Source organism: Calliopsis andreniformis, unplaced genomic scaffold (assembly GCF_051401765.1).
Source record: "Calliopsis andreniformis isolate RMS-2024a unplaced genomic scaffold, iyCalAndr_principal scaffold0128, whole genome shotgun sequence".
Taxonomy (NCBI): domain Eukaryota; kingdom Metazoa; phylum Arthropoda; class Insecta; order Hymenoptera; family Andrenidae; genus Calliopsis; species Calliopsis andreniformis.
In genome coordinates, this window is record NW_027480537.1 from 192837 (window position 1) to 199723 (window position 6887).

Consider the following 6887-nt stretch of genomic DNA (forward strand, 5'->3'; position numbering starts at 1 on the left):
ATTGAGCATAGAGGATTGAAGATTCAGGACTGGCGATTGAGGATTGAAGATTGAGGATTAAGGACTGAGGATTGGGGATTGAGGATCTAGGATTGGAGATTGACTTTTGGGGATTGAAGATTGAGGATTGAGGATTGAGGATTGCTAATTGAGAATTGAGGATGAGGACTGAGGGTTGAGGATTGAGGTTTGAGGAACGAGGATTCCGGATTGAGGATTAAGGACTGAGGTTTGACGATTGAGTATTGAATATTGAGGATTTATGACTGAGGATTGAGGATTGAGGATTGATGATTGAGGATTGAAGATTGATTATTGATGATTGAAGATTGAGGATTGAGGATTGAGGGTTGAGGATTGAGGACGAGGACTGACGGTTGAGGATTGAGGTTTGAGGATTGAGGATTGAGGATTGAGGACTAAGGCTTGAGGATTGAGGATTGAGTATTGAGGATTGACGCTTGAGGATTGAGGGTTGAGGATGTAGGATTGAAGAGAGAGGACTGAGTGTTGAGGATTGAGTGTTGAGAATTGATGCTTGAGGTTTGAAATTTGATTATTGAATATTCTGGATTGAGTATTGAACCATCAGGGTTCAGGATGTTCTATTGAGTATTGAGAATTGAGGATTGATGGTTGATTATTGAGGATTGATTGTTGAGGGTTGAGTGTTGAAAATTGAGGATTGAGTATTGAGGATTGAGGTTTGAGGATTGAGGATTGAGGATTGAGGATTGAGTACTGAGGATTGAGGATTGAGGACTGAGGATTGAAGATTGAGAATTGAAGATTGAGTATTGAGGACTGAATATTGACGATTGAGTATTGAAGATTGAGGATTGAGGATTGAGGATTGAGGATTGAGTATTCAGTGTTGGACAATGAGGATTGATGGTTGAAGATTGAGGATTGGGGATTGAGGATTGAGGAATGAGTATTGAAGATTGAGGATTGATGATTGAGGATTGAGGATTCAGGATTGAAGATTGAGGATTGGGTATTGAGGATTGAAGAATTAGGATTGAGAATTGAGGATTGAGGATAGAGGATTGAGGGTTGAAGATTGAGGATTGGTTATTGAGGATTGAAGAATGAGGATTGAGGATTGAGGATTGAGGATTGAGGATTGAAGATTGAGTACTGAGGATTGAAGATTGAGGATTGAGGATTGAGGATTGAGGATTGAGGATTGAGGATTGAGGATTGAAGATTTAGTATTGAGGATTGAAAAATGTGGATTGAGGATTGAGGATTGAGGATTGAGTGTTGTGGATTGAGGACGAGGACTGAGGGTTGAATATTGTTGTTTGAGGTCTGAGGATTAAGGATTGAGGATTGAGAATTGAGGATTGAGGATTGAGGATTGAAGATTGAGGATTGGGTATTGAGGATTGAAGAATGAGAATTGAGGTTTGACCTTTGAGGATTGAGGATTGCAGATTGAGTATTGAGGATTGAAGATTGAGGATTGAGAATTGAGGATTGAAGATTGAGGATTGAGGATTGAGGATTGAGGATTGAGGATTGAGGATTGAAGATTGAGTATTGAGGATTGAAGATTGAGGATTGAGGATTGAGTACTGAGGATTGAGGATTGAGGATTGAGGATCGAAGATTGAGAATTGAAGATTGAGTATTGAGGACTGAAGATTGACGATTGAGGATTGAATATTGAGGATTGAGGATTGAGGATTGAGGATTGAGCATTGAAGAGTGAGGATAGAGGATTGAGGGTTGAAGATTGAGGATTGGGTATTGAGGATTGAAGAATGAGGATTGAGGATTGAGGATTGAGGATTGAGGATTGAAGATTGAGTATTGAGGATTGAAGGTTGAGGATTGAGGATTGAAGATTGAGGATTGAGGATTGAGTACTGAGGATTGAGGATTGAGGATTGAGGATCGAAGATTGAGAATTGAAGATTGAGTATTGAGGACTGAAGATTGACGATTGAGGATTGAAGATTGAGGATTGAGGATTGAGGGTTGAGGATTGAGCATTGAAGGGTGAGGATTGGGGATTGAGGATTGACGACTGAGGATTGAGTATTGAGGATTGAAGATTGAGTATTGGTGATTGAAGATTGAGCATTAAGGATTCAGGGTTGAGGATTGAGGACGAGGACTGACGGTTGAGGAATGAGGTTTGAGGATTGAGGGTTGAGGATAGAGGATTCAGGATTGAGTATTGAGCATTGAAGGTTGAGGGTTGTGGATGGAGGATTGTGGATTGAGGATTGAATATTGAAGATTGAGGATTGAGGATTGAGGATTGAGGATTGAGGATTGAAGATTGAGTATTGAGGATTGGAGATTGAGGATTGAGTATTGACGATTGAGGATTGAGGTTTGAAGATTGAGGATTGAGGATTGATGGTTGAGGATTGAGGATTGAGGATTGAAGATTGCATATTGATGATTGAATATTGAGGACTGAGGATTGAAGGTTGTGGATTGAGGACGAGGACTGAGGGTTGAATATTGATGTTTGAGGTCTGAGGATTAAGGATTGAGGATTGAGAATTGAGGATTGAGGATTGAGGATTGAAGATTGAGGATTGGGTATTGAGGTTTGAAGAATGAGGATTGATGATTGAGTTTTGAGGATTGAGGATTGCAGATTGAGTACTGAGGATTGAAGATTGAGGATTGAGGATTGAGGATTGAAGATTGAGGATTGAGGATTGAGGATTGAGGATTGAGGATTGAAGGTTGAGTATTGAGGATTGAAGATTGAGTACTGATGATTGAAGATTGAGGATTGAGGATTGAGGGTTGAGTATTAAGGACGAGGACTGACGGTTGAGGATTGCGGTTTGAGGATTGAGGATTGAGGATTGAGGACTGAGGCATGAGGATGGACGATTGAGCATAGATGATTGAAGATTCAGGACTGGCGATTGAGGATTGAAGATTGAGGATTAAGGACTGAGGATTGGGGATTGAGGATCTAGGATTGGAGATTGATTTTTGGGGATTGAAGATTGAGGATTGAGGATTCAGGATTGCTAATTGAGAATTGAGGATGAGGACTGAGGGTTGAGGATTGAGGTTTGAGGAACGAGGATTGAGGATTGAGGATTAAGGACTGAGGATTGACGATTGAGTATTGAATATTGAGGATTTATGACTGAGGATTGAGGATTGAGGATTGAGGATTGAGGATTGAGGATTGAAGATTGAGTATTGGGGATTGAATATTGAGGATTGAGGATTGAGGATTGAGGATTGAGGTTTGAGGATTGAGGATTGAGGATTGAAGATTGAGTACTGAGGATTGAAGATTGAGGATTGAGTATAGACGATTGAGGATTGAGGTTTGAATATTGAGGATTGAGGATTGAAGATTGAGTACTGAGGATTGAAGATTGAGGATTGAGTATAGACGATTGAGGATTGAGGTTTGAATATTGAGGATTGAGGATTGATGGTTGAGTATTGAGGATTGAGGATTGAAGATTGCATATTGATGATTGAATATTGAGGACTGAGGATTGAAGGTTGTGGATTGAGGACGAGGACTGAGGGTTGAATATTGATGTTTGAAGTCTGAGGATTAAGGGTTGAGGATTGAGAATTGAGGATTGAGGATTGAGGATTGAAGATTGAGGATTGGGTATTGAGGTTTGAAGAATGAGGATTGATGATTGAGGTTTGAGGATTGAGGATTGCAGATTGAGTATTGAGGATTGAAGATTGAGGATTGAGGATTGAGGATTGAAGATTGAGGACTGAGGATTGAGGATTGAGGATTGAGGATTGAAGATTGAGAATTGAAGATTGAGTATTGAGCACTGAATATTGACGATTGAGTATTGAAGATTGAGGATTGAGGATTGAGGATTGAGGATTGAGTATTCAGTGTTGGACAATGCGGATTGATGGTTGAAGTTTGAGGATTGGGGATTGAGTATTGAAGATTGAGGATTGATGATTGAGGATTGAGGATTGAGGATTGAAGATTGAGGATTGGGTATTGAGGATTGAAGAATTAGGATTGAGAATTGAGGATTGAGGATAGAGGATTGAGGGTTGAAGATTGAGGATTGGGTATTGAGGATTGAAGAATGAGGATTGAGGATTGAGGATTGAGGATTGAGGATTGAAGATTGAGTATTGAGGATTGAAGATTGAGGATTGAGGATTGAGGATTGAGGATTGAGGATTGAGTACTGAGGATTGAGGATTGAGGATTGAGGATCGAAGATTGAGAATTGAAGATTGAGTATTGAGGACTGAAGATTGACGATTGAGGATTGAAGATTGAGGATTGAGGATTGAGGATTGAGTATTGAGCATTGAAGAGTGAGGATTGGGTATTGAGGATTGACGACTGAGGATTGAGTATTGAGGATTGAAGATTGAGTATTGATGATTGAAGATTGAGCATTAAGGATTGAGGGTTGAGGATTGAGGACGAGTACTGACGGTTGAGGAATGAGGTTTGAGGATTGAGGGTTGTGGATTGAGTATTGATGATTGAGGACTGTGGGTTGAAGATTGAGTATTGAGGATTTAGGATTGAGGATTGAAGATTGAATATTGAGGATTGAAGATTGAGGATTGAGTATTGAGTGTTGAGGATTGAGGATTGAGGTTTGAAGATAGAGGATTGAGGATTGAGGATTGAGGATTGAGGATTGAGGATTGAAGATTGAATATTGATGATTGAATATTGAGGACTGAGGATTAAGGTTTGTGGATTGAGGACGAGGACTGAGGGTTGAATATTGATGTTTGAGGTCTGAGGATTAAGGATTGAGGATTGAGAATTTAGGATTGAGGATTGAGGATTGAAGATTGAGGATTGGGTATTGAGGACTGAAGAATGAGGATTGGGGATTGAGGATTGACGATTGAGTATTGAGTATTGAGGATTGAAGATTGAGTACTGATGATTGAAGATTGAGGATTGAGGATTGAGGGTTGAGTATTAAGGACGAGGACTGACGGTTGAGGATTGAGGTTTGAGGATTGAGGATTGAGGATTGAGGACTGAGGCTTGAGGATGGACGATTGAGCATAGAGGATTGAAAATTCAGGACTGGCGATTGAGGATTGAAGATTGAGGATTAAGGACTGAGGATTGGGGATTGAGGATCTAGGATTGGAGATTGACTTTTGGGGATTGAAGATTGAGGATTGAGGGTAGAGGATTGCTAATTGAGAATTGAGGATGATGACTGAGGGTTGAGGATTGAGGTTTGAGGAACGAGGATTGAGGATTGAGGATTAAGGACTGAGGATTGACGATTGAGTATTGAATATTGAGGATTTATGACTGAGGATTGAGGATTGAGGATTGATGATTGAGGATTGAAGATTGATTATTGATGATTGAAGATTGAGGATTGAGGATTGAGGGTTGAGGATTGAGGACGAGGACTGACGGTTGAGGATTGAGGTTTGAGGATTGAGGATTGAGGATTGAGGACTGAGGCTTGAGGATTGAGGATTGAGTATTGAGGATTGAAGCTTGAGGATTGAGGGTTGAGGATGTAGGATTGAAGAGAGAAGACTGAGTGTTGAGGATTGAGTGTTGAGAATTGATGCTTGAGGTTTGAAATTTGATTATTGAATATTCTGGATTGAGTTTTGAACCATCAGGATTCAGGATGTTCTATTGAGTATTGAGAATTGAGGATTGATGGTTGATTATTGAGGATTGATTGTTGAGGGTTGAGTGTTGAAAATTGAGGATTGAGGATTGAGGATTGAGGTTTGAGGATTGAGGATTGAGGATTGAGGATTGAGTACTGAGGATTGAGGATTGAGGACTGAGGATTGAAGATTGAGAATTGAAGATTGAGTATTGAGGACTGAATATTGACGATTGAGTATTGAAGATTGAGGATTGAGGATTGAGGATTGAGGATTGAGTATTCAGTGTTGGACAATGAGGATTGATGGTTGAAGATTGAGGATTGGGGATTGAGGATTGAGGAATGAGTATTGAAGATTGAGGATTGATGATTGAGGATTGAGGATTGAGGATTGAAGATTGAGGATTGGATATTGAAGATTGAAGAATTAGGATTGAGAATTGAGGATTGAGGATAGAGGATTGAGGGTTGAAGATTGAGGATTGAGGATTGAGGATTGAGGATTGAGGATTGAGGATTGAGGATTGAAGATTTAGTATTGAGGATTGAAAAATGAGGATTGAGGATTGAGGATTGAGGATTGAGGATTGAGGATTGAGGATTGAAGATTGAGGATTGGGTATTGAGGATTGAAGAATGAGGATTGAGGTTTGACTTTTGAGGATTGAGGATTGCAGATTGAGTATTGAGGATTGAAGATTGAGGATTGAGGATTGAAGATTGAGGATTGAGGATTGAGGATTGAGGATTGAGGATTGAGGATTGAAGATTGAGTATTGAGGATTGAATATTGAGGATTGAGGATTGAGTACTGAGGATTGAGGATTGAGGATTGAGGATCGAAGATTGAGAATTGAAGATTGAGTATTGAGGACTGAAGATTGACGATTGAGGATTGAAGATTGAGGATTGAGGATTGAGGATTGAGGATTGAGCATTGAAGAGTGAGGATTGGGGATTGAGGATTGACGACTGAGGATTGAGTATTGAGGATTGAAGATTGAGTATTGATGATTGAAGGTTGAGCATTAAGGATTGAGGGTTGAGGATTGTGGACGAGGACTGACGGTTGAGGAATGAGGTTTGAGGATTGAGGGTTGAGGATTGAGGATTCAGGATTGAGTATTGAGCATTGAAGGTTGAGGGTTGTGGATGGAGGATTGTGGATTGAGGATTGAATATTGAACATTGAGTATTGAAGCCTGAGGATTGAGGATTGAGGATTGAGTATTGAGAATTGAGGATTGATGGTTGAGTATTGAGGATTGAGGATTGAGTATTGAG